The sequence below is a fragment of the Heliangelus exortis genome, chromosome 17 (assembly GCF_036169615.1).
Source record: "Heliangelus exortis chromosome 17, bHelExo1.hap1, whole genome shotgun sequence".
In the NCBI taxonomy this organism is placed as follows: Eukaryota; Metazoa; Chordata; class Aves; order Apodiformes; family Trochilidae; genus Heliangelus; species Heliangelus exortis.
This window is the reverse complement of record NC_092438.1, coordinates 4421311-4441135: the sequence shown is the minus strand read 5'-3', so window position 1 is coordinate 4441135 and position 19825 is coordinate 4421311. Positions and strand designations below refer to the sequence as shown.

Genomic DNA, 19825 nt, shown 5'->3' with positions numbered 1-19825 from the left:
TTTCTTTTCTCTTCCCTTCTCTGATCTGCTCTTTTTCTTTTCTCTTTCTTTTCTTTCTTTTCTTTCTTTTCTTTCTTTTCTTTCTTTTCTTTCTTTTCTTTCTTTTCTTTCTTTTCTTTCTTTCTTTTCTTTCTTTTCTTTCTTTTCTTTCTTTTCTTTCTTTTCTTTCTTTTCTTTCTTTCTTTTCTTTCTTTTCTTTCTTTTCTTTCTTTTCTTTCTTTTCTTTCTTTTCTTTCTTTTCTTTCTTTTCTTTCTTTTCTTTCTTTTCTGCTTTTTAACTTTTAGGAGCACTCTAGCCACATCAGTGACAAAACAGGCATCAAGCAACTAGGAGCCATCCATTAGAGTCACATCTGGTCAGATTGACTGACACTCAGTAAAACTGATTAACCACGGAATAACATGCCAGAAATTTAACAGAAGTCACTTCTGCCTGATACCAATCACTCACTCTTTGTAAGTACAAATGCACATTCACAGCAGAATGAGTTTGACCCACACTCTTATCAGAATAATAGTGAGAAACTATTGCCAGACTTTTAGATAGGAAAATAAAGTACAAGCCAAATGCCAGAAAGCAATTCACAGATGGCAACACATGTTGTTAAATGGCACCATGGCATATGACCACAAGAATCAGACAATTCTCCATATTGTAGAAGATGTGTTCAATATGATGATTGCCAGTAATTGAAATACAGAGCAGAAATGTGTATTTCTGAAGCAGGAAATATGTATCCTGATGCAGTAGTTTGATGTCTTGGAACTTCAAAGATCACTTTTTCCATCAGTGCAAGAGATAAAAGAATCTAATGCTTAGAGCAAAAATCAAGTCTCTTAGAAAGTGAGAGATGCTTTTTGGCCTAGATTAAGTAAGACAGTTGAGCATGTGCTAGAGTTTTCAACTTACAGTTTTGTTGACTCAGAATATATTTTAGTTCCACTGCATAGATGTTATGTGCTCTGAGTGTCCATGTCTTAGCCTTGTGGTTTCAGTTTTGGAACATAATGCAGGTCAGATTCTATCTAGGCAGCCAGGCATATGCCAGGGAATAGAAAAATAAGTTTCCTCCTGCAACTTCAGACATCTCTGAATTTGGTTGCAGTTTCTTTGTATTCAGTGTATTGATGAGTCCTAGATACCATGGTGTGATGTTGGGATTATCTGACTGTGTCATAATGGAGCTGGGAGTACAAAGGCAATTTTGCAGATCTCGTACAAGATGCAACAATAAATATAAAATTATTCTCTGTCTCCAGCTAGTGTAGTATCTTCCATATCCCCTTCAGTGCAGACCTTGGTAGGACAGAGCCCAAAATTTTGCAAATATTTGAACTGCAATTGTCAAAGAGAACATACAAAGAAAATCCTTCCCTTGACCACTTTCTGGATTCCACAAAATTGACCTTTATCCTTAAATCTTATAACTCTCTACAGCACTTGACTGTAATTTTTTTTAGTTGTTTGTGTACTTGAAAGGAACATTTACTTGTTTGTAGTTTTTGAGAACCATATACCCCAGCTATATTTTAACAGATACCTTCTACAGTTACTCTTACAAGCTTTTCTATTGCAGCCTATTAAGATATTGCAGCAAAAAATTGCCATTCCACAGCCACCAGATCTGCCTATGTGTTTGCACATTGGGGTAAAACCAGCTAAATGCAGGGATGGTTTGAATGGGAATAACAATTGAGAACAGAACAAGCTTATACATCGGAAGGAACCAATCTATCTACAAAAGAAAATACGCATTACATACATTTATTTTCTGAAACAAAAAATTGATTTGGTATCTAAGTGTACAGCTTGCATAGTATTTCACAAGAAATGACTGTGCAGTAATCTATTTAAAAGAAGATAGCTTTCTGAAAGGGAGCCATATGCATAATGACCCCTAATAAGAAATGAATCTGATTGAAAATAACTATGCAGATAATCTCATTCCATTTTTAAAAGCACTAAGCTCTGTGTGACTGACACAATTGCATTAATAATTTATAGCCATTGGGAATTGTTGGTTTCTGCCTTTTTTGGGAGTGTGAATCATGAATGATTGCTCATTTTAACAATATTGAAAAAGATTGGAGAAGTAAAGCTGAAGGGAGGAAATGTGCTGACAGAATGTGCAATAATTGTGTTGGCCAGCCTGGCTGCTGGAGCTGGCTATCAAGTATGTTTTTTCTACTCAACTAGTGAGAATCCTTATATGAGGAAAACATCATCTCTGGAAACAGTCCCCGGTGGCTGCTATTGTTTGAGAATGCCCAAAACTCCCTATTTTGTTTATATTTTAGATGTGGTATAAAATACACTCCAAAATCTGCAGCTAGGCTTTGTTCGGTTTGTTGCAATGTCAAAAAGCTTTAATGCTTAAGCTGTCACTGCTGTTCCTGACAGAGCAAAGTAGGACAATCAAAAATGATGCATGAAAGGAGCTCTCTCTAAAAACTTCACTGTTTTTACCATGTGATTGTATATATTTCTTTATTGTACTTGTTTCTCTGGGGATTGAATGCAGCATGCTTTGCAGAAGGATCAGACATTTAATAAAAGATCAATTAATTTTCTTATAATTTGAGACATTCTCAATGCACTTCTGCAGTTTTGAAAATGTGTGCGTTTACTGTACCGTATTACTATTTTATAGTAATACTGCATTACTATTTTCTTAAATGCTAAAATGCAAATCATGGATTGGAAAATTCATCTTTTAATCCATACAGACACAGAACAAAAATACTCACTTTGAGAGGAAGAGTTGGTGGTTTACAAGCTATAAAACCAAATTCAATCAGTGTTCATAAACCTTTACAAACATATAGCAGTGTCAGCACAAGAATCCATTTGAATCAATCAGAGGCTTCACACACCTCCATTTGGTTAGCAAAACTATATTAGGAGCATTTATTGTGCTGCTTCCAAACAACAGATACTGAAAGCCTGATTTGTGGCCATTCACTAATGCTGGTTCTGTGTCTAGGGCAGACATTCTGTTTAATACGTTTGCTTCACATTTCTAAGGAAAAACCCAGAAAATTGCTTCTGAATTCTGTTGTGGTAGGAATGTTCTCAGGAAAGAACTGCAGTCAGCTTATCACTAGGACTAAGACTCAGACAGGAAAGTCCCTCACAAAGCACAATTTCTGATTTTCCTCTTGCTTGTTTTCCCTCACAGCTGTCTGGGCTGCCTTCTTCATTTCTGTTTCCTGTCTTTCAGGGAATGTGAACCTACTGATCCTTGGGACAGTTTTTCCCCAGCAGTACAAAAAGACTGTGAAAGTCCCAATGTCAGCTCTGTTTTCTATTACCACAACATTAACATTCAAAGGTACAGATTAAGGCTGTTTTATCTCCAGCTTCCTCAGCCCTGTTCCTCCCAGTCCCCTCAGCTTCCAACAGCTGCCACTCACACAGTTCCCAGAGGCTCTGGTGAGGATGCCCAGGCTGGGATAGGTTGAGAGGCAAGTTTGTTCTTCGTGGTATTTGGCTTAGGGTCACAGAACTACATGTTTAAGTCTCCTATTGAATCTTCTCAGCTCGACAGAAGCCAGCACATGACCCTTTTCAGTATTCATAATTTCATTTTTTCCCAGCACAGGGACTGCTGGCAGACAAAACCAGTAAAGCAGTCCCCTCGTCCTTGGTCCTGTGTTGGCTCTTGAGCTTAGGGATGGCTGATTCCCATGCTTTTCACAGATACCCTGCCTCCCCTGGGGAATTTTGCTTTCTTATCTTTCCTCTTTTCTAAGGTTGGAATTGGCTTTCCTCATCCCAGCCTCTTTTAGGACATGCTGGGGGTAGACTTGTGATTCTTTGTAACAGAAATGTTGCCTGTGTAACTTAGAAGCTGCAGCAAATTAAGAGGGTTGTACAATTTGCATGACTTCAGGGTTGCAAAATCCTGATGGGATCCTTGCTGCCAGCCTCTCTCCAGCTGGCTGTAAGCACTTCTGAAGATAAATACTACAATTTTCAAAGGAGCTTAAGGGAGTAGGTGCCTGATCTCCTTGGATTCCTTAGAAAATCCCATTTTTAAAGCTTTTGTATCATTAAAATATAATGTGTTCTTCCTTTATTTTTCTCAGAAAAAGGCAAAACTGTTTGCTGAAAATAAACTTCAAAAGCACATAGTTGTTTAAGTTTTTTCCCTCATTCTTAGTAGCTAAACATTTTACAGTTCCTTAGTGAGTACAACTATTGATTTGAAGAAGCATATGTGGAGGCACTCAATGAATAGATGGAACAGATAATCCTATTACATTCAATTTGATTGCAGGAGTTACTATAATTTTATTTTTCTAAGGCTTTTATATGCATGCATGTACATCTGGGTGTAAAGCAACATGCAGTAATTAGATAAAGTCAGCAATAATAAGAAACTGGAGCTTTGTAATAATTTCTGGAGCTATTTTTGGTATGATTATTTGTGAGGAAATTAGGAAGACCTGAACCATTAAAGCTTAACAAGATACAAACCTATGTCCTATAAAAATAAATAACAAATCAAAATATAAACACAAAGCTTATACTTCTAAGCACATTACTCTGCATTGCTGTCATTCTTGCCACAGGGTAACTGATTATGGTGTGATAAAGCTTAATTCCCACTGGATCTGTTAGGCTTACTCTGTACTCCCAAGGGTCAGGAAATTCTTCCTAGCTGCAATGGCTATTTCTGGAATTAACTTGTTTTTCCAAGAATGTCTCATGTATGATTTGCTGTCTGGGCTCACCTCTCTGTAGAATGTTTATTAGTACATTTTACTATTAATTTTTTAAACAAAAGCCAAAAATTGCTGCAACAAGCCCTGGAACTATCTGTGAAAAATGAGTGAGCAGGCTTATAATTACTAGTGTGGAATGCTGCCTCATTTTCAGATTAGTTCTGTTGAATAAATCTCAACATGAAGGCATAAGATGCTGCTTAGTTTTCTGAAGTCAGAATCTGATCTGTAGTGATGAGTTATAGACTATTAAGCATCCGTAGAATTTTTTTTCCTGAATAAAATGTCAGTAAAAACCCCTACGGTGTAAATTATAACAAGTAGATTATACTTATGAGCAGTCTGCCAGATTTTTAGAATTCTTCATGTATTCTCCTTTTTTTCCCCATCTCAGTATCCAGTGATTTAATTCAGATTCAGAAAAGCCAAATGGCTTTTGCTACTACATTGGATGCAAAGTAAATTATTTAGTGACGAATTTCACATTTCCTAGACATTAAACAGCCCAGGTGAATGACAGGTATTTTTCCACAGTGTAGCCTGAATACAACATTTATAGACTCTTGTATATTTTGTGTTGCATTTTTGTTTAGGTGGAATTTTTGTGTCTGCCCGAGATACATGTTTCAGGAATCACAAAGTTACTTACTGTAGATAGTGATGTGCATTTTATAATCCAGAAGTGAAAATCTGAAAGACAAGAACAATCAAAGAACAGCAAAACATATTTGTTTTAAGTGATTGCAAGGAGAATGATGATTCATCATAGGAACTGTAAGTGTTGGTTTTCCAAGTGAGGTGGGAACAATTGATTATGCTACTGTGCTTTTGAAACAAAAGATGCTCTGAGCCTAAGTGTCTAATTCTTCTCTTTGCTGGTTCAGAACAATTTCTCTGCTTTAAACTGAAAAAGGGATTGTATATCTCATGCTGAAGTAACAAACCTTTACTGTAGGTGTTTTCACTATTACTATCATGTTATAGGCAGGCAATTATGTTGAATATAAAGTATTTTTTACACTTTACTGATTGCATTTTTAGTAACAGGCCATGAACAAATTAATCACCTCTTTGGAGAATGTTCATTAAAAACTGTCTTTTTAGTTTTCTCTAAGGCTTTCCAAGTTTATGTAAACAATTATTACAGCTCACAACCTGATACTCTGCTCACAATGAGTAACATCTTCCCACAGTGATGCAGGGGGGTTGTTTGTGCTATACAGTGGGTGTTAACATACACACAGTCAATACCAGCCTGAACTGCTTCAATGAAAAAGCAGTAGAAAGTACTTTGGGACTTTAAAGCAATTATTTTATCAACCCATCCTCTTACTTCCAGAAGTTGAGAGCTTTGGATCACTCTTGACTGAATAGACAACGTATATTAAAGGTCTGTTAGCTGGATTCCCTTTTGTGCTTGTCTTTTTTGTGCTTCTTTTTTGAACCTTCTTATTCCTATTGCTTCCACAATTTCTTGCAGTCAGGAGATCTACAGTTGAATTGCATGTTGTTTGAAGAATGAGTGAATTTTGTGTTGAATATTCTGCTTCATAATTTCAATGGCTTTATCCTAGCTCTCATAGAGAACTCTCATTTTCACTATGTTTAAGCAGACATTAGATCTGACATTTGAGGAACTGCTTCAAGGGCTATAATCTCTCTTCTAAGCAAATGGCCTTTGTGAATTCAAGGAAAACCCTGGTGTCTGGAGCTCCAAGCATGTGCATTGACTTACCACATCTTTGCCAGGTACCAGCTGAAGCACATCAAAACTTGTTTTTTAGAAAACCAAATGTATCACAAAATGGTTTCCAGATGAGATTGTTTAACATTACAAGTCCTTATGCAGCTTTTAGAAGAATCACTTACTTGCTAAATAGAGTGCAACTGCTCCTTGGGAGCCATTCCAGTCTATCAGGTAAATCTGTAATTAGTATCCAGTTGATCTGAAGCATGGTGCTGTCATTATATTGATGTAGACACACACACATTAGAAAACATTACTGCCTGGGCACAGCAGGCAAATCACAGTCTCTAATAACTCAGCCATTTTATTTTTTAAAGCCTAGTAATTTTTGTTCCAGGGTTAAAATATAAAATCATAATTGCAGCAACAGTTTTAATTTTCAGCTAAGCATAAAACAGATGAGACATCCATAATTCTTTTCTGTGATTTCTATGTTTTGAAAATAGTCTGTTTAGATTTTTTTAACGGAACTGAGAGGCTTTTTGTTTGTTCTTTATGTTTCAATCATATTGGTTGTGCAGGGACAATAAACCAGTTGCAACAGTGAAAAAAAGAGGAAAGGTTGTAATTTTTTTTTTTCATGAAAATAGATTGAAAAAACCAAACCAAAATAAACTTTGGATTTAGTGCAGCCAAGTGGAATACCGCTTCATTTTGTTTGAATTAAAAAATTTAATTCTCAAAATGGCAAAGGTTTGTGCCCTTTTGTGATAAATGGAGGTCCAATATTTTGGCATGAATGTTTAAAATTTGAAACTATGACAAAAATAGAACGAAATAAAATTATGCATCAACATCTATTTACCATACTTCCACCATATTCAGTAAAATTAAGAGTAATTACACTGAGGTGGATTTGACAGTATAAATGAAATTCAAGAGTAAGAATGCTACAGAGTTTCTATGGATAGGAACAGATTCACAAATCAGTTACTTTGGATAATGTCCTCACCTTATTACCAATTATATTGCATTTGCTAGTCATTCAATCTTCTTTTGAATAGTCACTTAAGCCTTCATTATTAACTGAGCATTACTTTTTCATACACTGACTAGAGGTTGGGGATATGAAAAACAGAGCTCACAGGTCTGATAGTGTGTTGTCTGATGCTTAGAAAATGGATACTGTCTGCAAAATCAAATACAGAAAAATGGGTCTCTTTTGTCATTTTTCCTGTGGCCTCAATATACCACAGCCAGTGTAAGCATAAAACAGATTTCTTAATGGGCCAACATCAATAATAAACCATTCTCATTCGCGTGACATGTTTGAAAGGAACAACGTGAACAGAGTGAATGGAACATGAAATTTTTCAGCCTGAAACATTTTCAGACAAAACTACAAAAGCTCTGACCCGTTACATATCTACAGAGTTGATGGATTTTGCTTTAAATCAGACATGCCAGTATACCTGGAATACGTGAAACCAGAAAAGTGAGTGCTTATTGAACAAGACATCAAGAACCAGTCTTGTGACTAATGCAAAAGACTGAAGCTGAGGAAAGCATGATAAATTATTATTTTTCAGTATGTCTGTAGGGTGGAGAATTATGTGAGCAAAATATTAACTCCTAATTCCAAGTATGAAATATTTTGAAACAAATGGAAAATTTGGGTCAGCCAAGCACTTGTTTACCTACACATGGTCTTTTCAGGAAAAAAAATAAAATTCATCCAGCTCTGAAATTGAGGACATCTGCTACATTCAGTCTCTAGCTTTTGTACCCCCCCTCATAAGCTTGGGGGAAATATGCATAACATCCTCTTGTTCTTGTTCCCCTTGTCCCACGTCTTTTAGAAGAAAAGCCTTGTAAAAGAGGGTAGAGGCTCCATACAGTACTTTTTAACTTTTCTTTCTTCCCAAGAAGTAGCGATTTTTAAGAAAACTCTCACTTTAATATATCAGCAATAAATAAAGCTTTAAGTCAGAATAAAAAGGATGAATTGCCACACCATTTTCGACATTCTAGTATATTAAAGGGCTTTATGCATTCTGGAGTTTCACTTTTTTGACATTTGTCAAGACCAAGCTAAGAGATCCAGGTGTAATACAAGAAATCTGTTAATCAGAACACACATTTGCTTATCTTAAAATCTCACCAAGACAGAAAGCAATTTTGAGAAAATGTAATTTTTAAAATTTTTTTTTAGCTAAGTCTTCATTGTTTTTGCTTTTCTCTACCCAGGATTTGGGGTTTTCAGATGGGTTGGTCCAATGTCTGCTGAAGGGAAAACAAATGACAGGAAGTCAGTGCATTTTCTTAGTTTAAACTCAGATTTAATGTGCACAAGTAGAAGTAGTTAAAAATAGCTCACAGTCAATCTTGTTTTTAAATATACCAGCCAAGACATCAGCAGTACTTTTCTGGAAGGCACAGTGTCGTAAGACCTTTCTATGGTTACACAGAGACTCATACTTGTCTATTCCAAGGGCATCACAGAATTATCAATACATCTCTCTTCAAAGTTAAACTACAGCTTTATTAGGTGATCATTAATACTTTTTCTCCATGGTATAGTTTCACCTAGATCAAGAAACATGGTCCAGACCAGGTGTACAAATCAGCCAGAGTATGTACCGTGAAATTTATACTCACTTTATTATTTTACCCTTAGGACAGATGATACTCTCTTGGTAGTGTTCCAACAGATAACACATTATTTGGGTTGAGGGGCTGTGTTTTGAGTATATAAATAGCTGATGCTGTGATTTTACCTGTGAAAGCCCCAGCAACTGGATAAAATATGCCCTGGAGGTAGTGGGTTACCTGTGTCTTGTGGAACAGGATATGTATGTTGTGTCTTTGGCATCCTACACTTCTATTGCAGGGAACTGCTTTTTTTTCCTCCATCAGACTTCTGGGAAGGGGCTGGGGTAGATCAAGAAGATGGCAGTGTTCACCACAGACTTGCCATGTAGGAGTAATAGAGGTGAATCACAGAACTAGATTGTAGGAGAGCTGGAATGGGTATCACTGGTGTAATTAGCACAGTCTTTTATGCCCATGGGAATTGTCTGTGAATATATTCTGGAGAACAGAACATGGAACAATTAGTGCTTGAAACTGAAGGCATTAGAAAACACCAGATTAACTGATGCAGGCTATACTCATGTAATTGTTTTGCATGTTAGCTTCCAAAGGTACAGAAGATTCCATGTCACAAAGGCTCCTGAGAATTTGCAAGTGTGAAAAGCTACTTAGTAGGCTATTAAGAAAAGTTAGATTTTCATTTCCCTAAGTTAGATATGGTAGTATACTTCTGAACAGGCACTTAGCTTAGTTTTATTTCTTTTAAAGAAGATACTTTGAGGTAGTTTGAACATTGCTATCACTTGATAACATTTTTATTGAATAGCTGTTCTTTCATAAATTCTTTACTTGAATTATTACTGAAATATCTCTTCAAGCTTGTTGATTTAATTCAAGATTATAGGTTCTAGTAGAATTAGAATGCCCCCCTTTGACCACATTTCTGTCTCAGTTTCTAGTTCTTATGCTTTCCCATACAGGAACCCTGACACTATGGTTAAATATTACTTATTAGACTCTTTCCTTGGAGAGGTGTTTCAGAGAACAAATATGTGAACAGACTGGTAAAGAATTTTCAACCTTTACTTTCGACTGATCAGACTTGAAGTCATTACTACTTTCATTTGGTATTTTTCTCATTTCTTTAAAATCAATCTGTACTCAAATACTAGTTTATAAACTGAATACAAACAAAGAATGTTCTCTCAGCTCTAAAGCAGGATTGTGTTGGGTGAGCCTCACAACCACATTCACACATATAACACAGGTTTTATAGAATGTCTGCTGTGGAAATAGCTCAGCTACCTGGCTGATAGGCACCTTTAACAGATGGTAGAAATAGAGACAAAGGGAAAGGATAGACCTCACCTTTAGAGAGAGTTATCTCTTCATTTATTTACTAAACATTTCTTAAACATTATATACTGCTTTAAATTGGTTTTGTTAGACTGGGACTAGAATTATTTTGGTTTTGTTAGACTGGGACTAGAATTATTTTTACATGCATCCCAGGATGCATGGGATATTTATGCATACCAAAGAGGAAAAGTTGATTGTGTTGGTTTTTTTAGAAAACTTCTACTGTTACTCCAAATGCATATGAAACTCATCTTGTTTGAAGTTTTTTCCTAAAATACTATCACTAGCCACAGAACTGGTAAGAATAGCTTGCGAGTTGCAGATACTAAGAGAAAACTGGAAGTGAAATACTCTCTCAGTTCTGAAACTGGTCTTTATATGTTTCTTAGAAGCTGAATTAAACACTTATTTGAACTATAAGTTCTCCTTTGCTGCATAGGAGAAATAGGTTCCTCCTCTCCTCTAGCTATGGTAGAGAAGATCACGACATACTCTACCGAGTAGAGAGGGAGTACATCTCCTGTGGCAGCTTGGTTGGTTGCAGTGCAGGTTCTTGTACTCTGGATAATAAACATAAGTTGGCTCCTTTTAAACACCTATGTAGAGCAAAGGCATCATTCATCTGATTAATGAGAGGCCTTTTTTTGCCAGCCCTCCTACAAGTACCTTATGCTTCCTGACATCTGATATTTCCTGTGGTGGCTGGAGTTAACGTTTTTCCAAGGTAGTGCTACCTTGGAACCTTTATCACCTCATTAGCAGCTCCTCTTGTGTTGAGCTTACACAAGGGACAGGTTTTAGGCCACCCCTTCTTGATCATTGCCAGCCCAGTCCCCACAGAGTGTAAAACAGGCTGCAGGACTGCCAGCTTGCACTGATTTTTTATTTTTTCTTTAGCGTGCAAATAGTCAGAATGCCTGAAGGTAATTTCTGGTGTTCAGCGAGTCTTTTGGGTGCATTATTTTGCATTTTGTGACTTTACAGGTCGCAAAGCACACTGGACATATATGATGTTACATAAGAATTCTTTTACTTGATATAAACAAAATTTGAGAATATTTCCTATGGAAGATATGTCCTACTAAGGAAAGGAGAAAACCTCTCATCTTTTAAAACTTCCCAAATTCTTTGTAGTAAGCAGAGAAACAAGGCTATTCCTTTTTCCTTATATTATTTCATAATGATGTTTAAAAAAACAGTCATTAGTGTAACATATTAGCAAAATAATTGTTGTAATACAGGGTAGTACTATATAATATATACAATCTGTATAAGTACTATATGTATATATAGCCTATATATATAGTGTAATCTATATAAGTACTATGTACATAATCGACCTGTCTATACGATATAGATGGTACTTAGTATAGGTGATATATAGCACAATGCATGGTGTAAGAAATAAGTTCCTTTTAAGATATCCACAGTAGATTTGAGTGGTAGGGTGAATGTAGAGCACAGATACCAATTAAAGTTTTATGAAACACAATCTATTTGTTGTTCTAGTTACATATTCTAACTACTTTGATATTTGTTAGTCTGTGCTAAGGCAAAGAAACATGCCATGAATTCATGAGTGGCTTTATTGAAGTCTTTTCAGATAAAGGATATTGATTTTTACCTGGGCTGCTGTTCTAACATTTTGTTCAGGATTTGATTATTTCATTTTGAAGTTACTTGCAAACATTATTTTTGCCTAAGATATAGATGTGTATGATAACAGCCTGAATAGGGTACATGCCTGTTAATTGCTTTAATTTGGGTGAGTACAACAGAATGCACAACTTGTCTGTTGCTAAAATTTTGTACCCTTCTGCCACACGCAAACACCCCCCAGCACACACACCATGCTGTTTGTTCTGAAGTACCTTTTTGCTAAACCACCTTGATGGGGGGATAGAACATTACGTTACATCGTGCTTCATATTTTCAGCAGATAAACAATTTGATTGTGCCAGTCCCTTAACTCTATCAATACTGAAGTTTTATCAGCAGACAAGCTAAATTCCCTTGTTTATTGTTCTTGGGGATTGGCTCCTTTCTTTGCCTGAGTTTCATGTTAAAACAGAGGGCAGCATCAGGGAACTGGGAAAGGTGTTCTCTCCAGTAGAAACTATTTGTGAAATTTCTTCCTTAATTCTAATGCTCCTCCAGGTGAATGCAAAAGAAATCCTAAGCAGAGCTTGGTGAAAACAGCAAACAAGTAGCCTGCTGTAACACACTGACATCTCTGGGAAATATATAAGTAGGAAGTTTGCATCCCACAAGTTAGCAATATGTATTTGTTGGCAAAAAATATTAGATATTTTACTAAAATGCTTGTACATGTTGGAAATAATTGTTTTAAAACATGACCTGCTGTACAGTCATCTGGTTTAAAGCCTAGAAGAGCAAAAAACCAGGATGGATGATACAGAATTTTATGCTGCTTCTGAAGTGGTTTCCACCTACCCGTCCCCTTTTACCTCAGAGCACCCTCTGGGACAGAGCTCTGCTCCCTTTCCCTGTCCCAATAAATCTACTGATACTTTCTGTAGAGCAGTGTTGGAAAGGGTAAAGAAAGGCGTAGATGGGTTGTGAAAATAGTTTGTTCTCTGGAAAGGTGAGGAAAATGAGTTTTTATTGTTATTTTTTTCAGATAATTAAGATATGTGACATTTACATTCTTTTAAGTTTTGAGACCCAATTCAGTGCTATCTATTTAAATCCACTCCCCTCCCCCCCCCCTTTTTTTTTTTTTTTTTTTTTTTTTTTTTAAGTTAAACCATTTGTACCAATAAGGAGGGCTCAGAAGAGAATTCTAGAAGGCCCAGGTGAGGGGGATAATGAGCTAATGAGCAGCAGCTGCAGGGAAGGGAGGGGCTGATTCCTGTCAGGGGCCTCTGGCAGGAGCACCTGTGGGCAGTTGAGGTGAAGCAGCCGGGTGGGTGGCTGTGTCCAAGGACAGGGAACTGGTCAGCATGGAGAAGTTGGAACCTGTCTTGGGAGGCATGGAAAAGTTTTAAAAGCAGGGGTCTGTGCACTTGGGAGGTCTTCATCTGCTGCTGAGCTGCAGTGGCTGCACGGAGCGTGGCACAGAGAGGCAGTGCAACTGCTTTACTTGTAAGTGGTCTTTGAAGTTTGTAAAAGGGCTGAGATTAGGGTAAATAGAAAGGTATAATGGGGGGGCTGCTTGATACTTTTTTAGGGTGTGAGGGGAGGGATAAATCCTTCCTTTGGATATTAACTGGAGTTTGAATGTTGTAGAGGCTTGTGAACTAAGATGGCCGCCAAGATGGCGTGAGGAGGGTGACGGGGCAGATGCAGGTTAGTTTTGTATTTGAAAGCAGATAGCTTGAGCTTGGAACACAGGCCTAAGAATTTAGTGCCTTGTCAATTACTGCTAATGCCCATAGATGGGATGTTAAATTTAGTTGAAAGGCAAATTTTAGATAGATTCTTTGGATTCTTTAGAGGGCTGTATAACTTCCCACATTTTCTGTAGGGAAGCTTAGGCTCTTAGGCTTAGGTCAAGGTCTAAATCATTTGTGTGCTGTAATTCTATTTCTTGAAACAAAGGGTGGAAAACTCCACAATAAGATGAGGAAAACCTGAGGCTAATAGAAACTGAAGTGGCATAAGATTGTTTTGCAGATTGTGGTCTCTTTGTGGGTGAACAAACTTTGGAAGTGTGAATGCAACAGCCAAGAGGTTTTTGTGTATGGTCAAACTTCCAGACTTCATGGCACAGAAAAAGTATGAATTATTAACCTGTTTGTAACAACATGCTTGGAAATAAGGTTTCAGTGTTGAGTACAGAGCTACCTCTTGTAGTTAAATGGCATAGCATTATAGTCGGAGGAAAAACTTGTGTATTAAGATAGCTCCTTGATGGAATAAGATTGTATGTGGGAGAAAGGGTTTACATAATGCTTAAATTGAGAATTATGTTTCTCAACAGTTACTGTGGTAGATCACTGCCACCTGTATTGAAGGTAACGGAAGAAGCTGGAATATAGGCCCTTTTTCACTAGCTGCTGAAAGCACCTTCCTGACCTTGCAGGCAACCTGCTTCTTTGGAAGCCCTTGCCCCTGAAACAACTGGAGACTCTGCAAGGCAAAATTCCCGTATTTGTAATAGTAAACTAAATGGAAGTAGATATTCAGGTGTGTCTGGCGCAGATACAGGGGTTAACTGTGCGTAACCATGATAGATGCTTGTTTTAATGATAGAATGCCAGACTCTGCTAGGACAGGAGAAGAAAAGTCCAAAAAATGCTGCTGGTATTTTGACTTGAATATTAACCAGAACTCATACTGGTTTCATATGGATAAAGTACAGCTGAAGTGTACAGGTGCTAGGAAGTGTCTTCAAATCCTCTGGAGGAGAATGAAGAGCACAGCTGTTGGTCAGAACTCAATTGTATTTTTAAACTCTTCCCCAGAACCTCCCTGCTGTTAGCACATTTGGAAGGAAGGGTTGGCATCCAACATACTTGCTCTGCCTAACCTTTAATGTACTCAGTAGAGGGGAGCAAAAAGAGACTTTATTAGAGATCATGAGCATGGTATGAGTGCAGTCAATGATCTTCTGGAAAATCTGATTGTCCCCATTGATTAGGGATGCAGTTTTCCTCACAGTAGCTACCTTTCTGTGATGAAGTTAATTTCTACTGTAATGACAAAAAAAGCTAATGAAGTTCATGAATAAATGCTGCAAAATGTGAAGCAGGCATGAAAAGACTGTGCAGCCTCTGCATTTAGCACCAATATAATTGCTTTTGAAGTGTTTGCAGTTCTAGAAGGATGCCAAAAGCTGCAGCATTTAGAGGAGCTTTTTTTTGACTTAGAAAACATCTTCCAAGGTCAAGAAGCCCACTCTATAAGTGCATCAAAGAAAGGCTGAAGAGTAATGTGATTGGTTTATAAATGCATGCAACCAATTCAGTAATTTGATAGAATATTAATCAGTCAATTCAGCAGACAAAATACAACAAAAAATCTTGTAGTGGAAGAGGAATCAGTTTGCAGAATGCTAGGAATACATACTAAATCATTAATCACTCTTGGAAGAACTTACCTTGGGTGAGAATTGTGGTTTTGAACCATCTTTTAATCCACTTGGGATGCTTTTCAGGAGTTTATACAGTAGCTCAAGTAGAGAAATTGTACCTGAAGCGGTGATATAAGGCAGTCTCATGGCCTCTGATATTTGGGCTAAAGGATTATAGAGGTTTCTCTGATCTGAAAAAAGGACATATTTCCTTTAGTTGAGCTTGACTTGTGACTTGATATTACATGTAGTAGGAGAAAACTATCTTCTTAAAGGTGAAGCAAAGCTATGTGATGCAATGCTCTGCTTAATTGATTAGCCAGCAGCAAAGCATTGCCTGAATGAGGGAGAAGAGGAAGTATATTTTTAAACTGACAGATTTCTACTTTTAAATCCCTTAGTTCAAAAAATTATCTATAATTAGCAAAAAGACATCCATATGGTGACTTTTCTAGTCCCAGATGGGTAGCTGTCATTTTGCACATGATCTTTGCTTCTCTTTTGAAGTAAAAATGAGTAATCTTGGAAATATTAATCTGACTTCAACTATATTTATCCTTCTATCAACAGTGATGACACACTTTGATTTCTTTCTTGGCATACACAGTATGTGCTGCAGTGCAGAGGATTCCAGTTGCCATAATTTTCAGTGGAAAGAATAATTATCACAAGGAACTGTAAGTAAGTTGTTATGGAATATTTGTATTCTTAATTAGCAGAGCTAAAATTTTCAGGAGTAGTGACGCAAAGATCTACCAAACCTGAGACTCTGGGAAGGGCGTGACAGAGGGTGTTCTGCAAGGGCTTTAAATTAGATCCCCTTTTCAGTGATGTGTTACCTGGCACAGTAGCAGCTGTACACCTGCTCCTGCTTGGCAAGCTACTGCTAGGAATAGTTATGTCACAACAAACAAAAAAGTAAAAATAATTTACCTCGCCAGAAAAGATGTTAAGGTATCTGACCTGCATTTTTCTCTTAACTCCAGAAGTACTAATCCTTATCAGGTATCTTTCTGCCTTTGTCGATTTAGTTTATTTAGTGCCATGACTAACAGGTATCTTGTGTGTTTCAATTTCCATTTTCTTTTCTGGGGAGCAGGGAAGGGAAAGTAGTTGTGTGTGTAAGGAGAAGGTATTTTGTAGCAAGTGTTTTATCTGTGCATGGCTTTCCCCCTCGTATTTTACAAAACTAATTTTGCTTACATGCACTTAAATATTCATATAGAGAGACTAGCAAGCTCTGTAAGTGTTGCGAAAACTTCATGTTCCTCACAGTAAGCAGTCTCCTTAAAATGCAGTCTTGTTTTGGAGGGGAAAAAATGTTACAGTATGATTTGTTGGGTTTTTTTTACCACAGGCTGTATCAGAGGCAAGAGGCCAGATCCAATCAAATGAAGTAAATAGAATTACCCTGAATTTACTCCTGTATAAGTAAGAGCTTTTTTCAAGCCCCAAGCTACATGAAAATGATTGCTGTTCTCTTTGCTAGCATTGCCCATATGAAAGCTGACATAAATACAACCTAGAGTGAACTTATTTAGCAAGTGATAGGGTTCTTTCTTTTTTTTTTCTATGATTGAAGAGCCTTAAAAGTACAAGTCTCAAATGCATGGAGAAATAGAGGTGCCTGAGTTCTTTTAAGATCAGTGGAAATTAAATGCTTAGGTGACTCAGGCCCGCACCTGAGAAGGCTCAAATATTTTATAGCAACTTGGCAATCATAGTTCCTTCTTTTCAGCAATATCCTAATGATGAAATTTTATTGTTGCTTTTGTTTTTGTTTTAACAAATTTTTAACAAATATTTGTTTTTTAACAAATTCATATGAAGCACGGGTGTGAGAGAATGAGAGAAGTTTATTTTTTAGGTTAATGCTTTTTATAAGAAATTAATATTTTAGTGTTACTGTCCTTATACAAGGGGAAGTTTAAGTATCATTGTCAACTTTGCAACTGAAGAGGTAAAAGATCTGAAAATTAACTTTGTCATTACCAGAGACCAGTGCTCTACTGTGAGGGGAAACCCCTCACAGATGCTTGCTTATGTGAAATCACAGAATAGTGCAGCCTCATATACAGCTCTGTCATGACATCAGAAAGGACTTTAATCCTTCATATTTTTTAGTGTTTTGCCCCAGCTATAGAAGATGGAAGAAGAAAAAGGGATTCTGTCCTTGTGTCAACCTCACTGTTAAAATGTTCTCTGGGATTTCAACCACGTGTTTCAAGTCCTTTTACTGTTTTGCTTAAGTCGCTCTCTTAAAATAGCTTAAAGATGCAAACTCAGTTAAGAGCCTTTGTAGGAATAAGTCCATATGCTTTAAGTCAGTAGGAAAGCAGCACTTAAATGGGCTATGTGTATGTTTTAAAACTGGATGAAAAAACATTTGCATCCACTGATGAGGTAGCTTGCTAATGAAACAAGTGATATGTGGCTGGTTTTGATCCACATTTCTTAAATCTGTGAAGTTATCAAAAAGAATCTGAATATTTTACAGATATAAAACCAGTAATCTAGCTCTTAATCTTGATAATTTTAAGCTTGAGTTATGCCTCTAAATGCTTGACTAAGTATGTAAATTTAATAAAACTTGTATATATGCTTGATATATATGCCAAAGATTTAAGTAGTGGCAGAACCCAGCCCTAATAGCTATAGAAATATTTGCTGTGTACCTCTCATCCTGATAAATCCTTCACAGACAAAGCAAGCTACAAATAAACTGTAACTCAGAGCAACTGATTTGTGGCAACAGCAATATTCAGGTCTTTCTTTTTCAAGTGCCTGTGGGAAATATAAATTCAACTGAGCCAGTAAATTGGTGCTAATTGGAGGGAGAGAAAAATTATTACTCAGATTGAATGGTGGGTACCCATTGAAAATATTTAAATCAGACACTTCCAAAAATACCTGCAAGTGGGGCAGCTTTCTGCCCCTGCAGTTGTACCTTAAAACATGCAGAGTGAAGCTCAGCAGGTCCAGGCACTGTACCTGCCCAGCTCTCAGTTCTGGCTTTGGAATTTGAGAGTTGTGAGTTCTCTCAGCTGATTCCTCTTCAGTCAGAGCATAGCAAGTACCTGTGGGGAAAAGCTTCCAATGTTTTTCCTGTTTGCAGATCCTGCAGGAGACTTGCTGCCACACTAAATTGACCAGAATCTTGCAGAAAAAATATGCCAGGTAACAAGGAACAATCCCACAAAACACACTATGAAACAATATTTCTTCTATGTAGAAAATCTGTAGATTTCTAGTAAAGTGATCAATGTTTAATAAGGCTTAAAATTTACATATAGACCTCTATGGGTTGTTGGGTTTTTTTTCCCAGTTTCACTAGGTAGAGTCATAAACCAAAATTCATATAAGCTAATGAGTCCCCAAAATTTACTGTCTTTAATTGTGTTTTGCTTGACTTCTCCTAGAATTAATGATAACTAAGGAAGCAAAAGGCTGAATTCATAAGCATTACTGTCAATTTATACAGTGTTTTGGGGTCATCAAAATATCACATAGCTCTAGCTGGTAATAATTAATCTTCTGCCAGTGTTTGCACTTTTGTCAGTTGTACACTGAAAAATATTACTGGCATGTAAACCCTCAACAAGTCTATAGAAAAGAGATGAGTCAGAGTGAAGAAGAGTGATTTAGAATGTAACAGCAGTAAGCTCTGGGAAGCATCACCCTGTGTTATTGCACATGCTGGCTCCTCACAAGGCTTCAGGCAAATTAGAAACTATGTGATTGAGAATAGCTTCACAGAAATCTGAGAGAAAAGGTAGAGTTAATGTCAGTTAGTAACAAATTAATTACACAAAGACTGATGTTCAATTATTTATTGTCTCTAATTTGTTTCCAACACATTTGTCATCCATCTGCACTCTGGGGCTCTGTTATTGTTGGATTTATTATTGGCCCAAGGTCCATCCATGTATTTCTCTATACTTTAGGTTCACTTAAACACAATAAGAACAAATGCTTAGAGACATTGTTTTAGTAGTATTGAAGATACACTTCGTTCTGGGCTTTGGTTATACCCTTACTAGATCTACGTGTCCTTTAGGTGAGTTTAGCAAAGTGCATGTGTGGGAGTCTGGTCATATGTAAAACCTATTGGAGATTTGCCTGTTTTTCAGAAAGGAAGCAAGATAAAATGTTCTGGCAACCCACTACTATAGTTCATGTGTACCCATAGATGGCTGTGGGAGATTTGTATAACGCCTATAGATGCTTTCTTATAGCCTGCACCTGGCTGTTGTTTTGTTATGGTGCATCCCCTCTTCTAGTGCAGATGAGGTGGAGTGATCAGAAATTACCAGTGGAGAGTTAAACAAGAGAAGTGATGCTGCTTTTGGGCACCATGAGCAGTCTAATAAGGATGCACCTCTCTGCAGGAATATCTCCATACAGGAATTGTTCTGTCCCAACTG

At 37.0% G+C, this 19825-nt stretch overlaps 1 long non-coding RNA gene across 1 annotated transcript in view; it reads left to right on the top strand.

Moving 5' to 3' along the window:
- The first annotated feature begins 297 nt into the window (after nt 1–297).
- LOC139803986 (uncharacterized) overlaps nt 298–19825 on the top strand; it is a 187137-nt gene continuing 167609 nt past the window's right edge. Inside the window, exons 1-2 of the long non-coding RNA XR_011729241.1 lie at nt 298–460; nt 15972–16078. This is a non-coding gene — a long non-coding RNA (uncharacterized lncRNA). The remainder of the gene's footprint in view (nt 461–15971; nt 16079–19825) is intronic.